Source organism: Chiloscyllium plagiosum, unplaced genomic scaffold, assembly GCF_004010195.1.
Source record: "Chiloscyllium plagiosum isolate BGI_BamShark_2017 unplaced genomic scaffold, ASM401019v2 scaf_99715, whole genome shotgun sequence".
Taxonomy (NCBI): domain Eukaryota; kingdom Metazoa; phylum Chordata; class Chondrichthyes; order Orectolobiformes; family Hemiscylliidae; genus Chiloscyllium; species Chiloscyllium plagiosum.
The window spans coordinates 1-1,876 of NW_025173442.1; the positions used below are offsets into that span (position 1 = coordinate 1).

At 39.3% G+C, this 1,876-nt stretch overlaps 1 non-coding gene across 1 annotated transcript; it reads right to left on the bottom strand.

The window, feature by feature from the left end:
- Positions 1–609: 609 nt before the first annotated feature.
- On the bottom strand, positions 610–691 carry trnas-uga. The gene has a single exon. It is a non-coding gene; the product is annotated as a tRNA-Ser (tRNA).
- Between the last annotated feature and the right edge of the window lie 1,185 nt (positions 692–1,876).

Sequence of the window (1,876 nt, forward strand, 5' to 3'; positions counted from 1 at the left end):
ACCACAAACAGAGGGCCAAGTCTGATTTTCATCATTAATTTTCAATTTCAGTTCTTAATGCACAGTTTCTTACGAATGTGGACAGCAGAAGACCGTTAACATTCCATTTCTAATATTTCCAGAAAATTCTACTCCGCTGATATCGCCTTGACTTTTCACATCGCAAGCCAGGAACCTGAATCAGTCGAGTTCCTTTCCACACATGGAATTGCTTTTTTCTAATTCATTGACTGCTGATATAATAGATTATTGGCCTTGAGAGTCAGCTGTAAATTAGGTTGAACTTTCTCAGCTTGACTTTCAACTGATCCTGAAAAAGATGTCATCACCTGCAGGTAAATGTATTGCATTGCTTCTTGTTTTGCTGAATTCCACCCCCCGAACATCCAAATTTCATGATAGTTCGACAAATGTGTTGACACTGATTCGTGTTGGAAGTTGGTGGCTTTTTGTGTCTCGACACATAATTTATTCAATTAGCTGACTGGGTCAGTCTTGAAATTACTTCGGATTCTTCACAGTTGAAAATTTACTTTCGATTGAATGCAAAGCTCAAGCTCCACGAAATTCAAATCCTGCAAATGAATTAATGACTTTTAAAAGATTCTACGCTGTGAACAGGATTCGAACCTGCGCAGGGAGACCCCATTGGATTTCAAGTCCAACGCCTTAACCTCTCGGCCATCACAGCTGCGGCAAGCTTGTCAATTTTCATAGTAAAATAACTGAATTCATTTGTTGGAAGAACAAATTGTCAAGACCCAAAGATTTCGCCAAATCCTTTGCAGATGCCCAGACGAACGGTACCTTAGCAGATTGACAGGCTTTCACCGCAAACTAGATTCTGACACAGCTGAAGTTATGGGAATGATTCTTCGTAGAATTATAGAGTCACGGATGTACACCACACGAAGAGAGGATCATTGTCTCACTGCGTCCGATCGATTTTGACTCAATTGCTCATCATCTGGTGCCAAATTAGATATGCTGTTGTGTTTTAATATTCATCGAAATATGGTATTAGAAATATTGATGCTAAGTCCATAAACACTAGCTACATTCGTAAAAACAATATCGGAATTAGAAAGAATGCAGAACCAATTTACATCAATGGATCCAGCAACTAATCCGTAAGTTCTGACATCAGGTAATGAACTTGTGAGCAAAAGGGGAAGATTAACCAAAGATTTGGAACTTGAAATCGTCTTGACGGAATTATTTGCAAAGTTTTTGAGGTTGTTCTAGAGTCATCAAGTCCTTGAACAATACAACACGGAAAGTGGTCCTTCTTTCCAACTTGACCATGGTGGACAGTTATCCTAAATTAATAGGTCCCATTTGCCAACATTTGGCCCACATCCCTCAAAACCTTGTTACTCTATATCCATCCAGATGCCATTAAATGTTACAGTTGTACCAGTCTACAACAATTTCTCTGGCAACTCATTCTGGACACGACTGAAAAAGTTGACCCTGACGTCCCTTTTAAATCCTTACCCTCTAAATGTAAACCAATGTTTTCTAAATTTTGACTTCCTCACCAGCCGGAAAACACCGTGACGAGTCAACCTATCCATGTCCCTCATGATCTAATAAATAGCAACGATTTGACTTTATCATACTTGTCAGGAGGGAGATGTGTGGAGATTATTTGTCGAAGGTTTGAAGTAGAAAGTCTGATGTACAGATGTTTAGAAATGCATCTTGGAGAAGTTTTTAATAAGTCATTGCAGTCTAGTAGCAGTTGTAGAAGTCTGTTGTGAAAGTTGCAGAAGGATTTCAGGGCACGAGAACGAAGCATTATTTCCAATGTATGGTGGCTCAGTTCGACCGCACTTGGACTACAGTATGAGGAATTACAATCCTCAATTTAGGA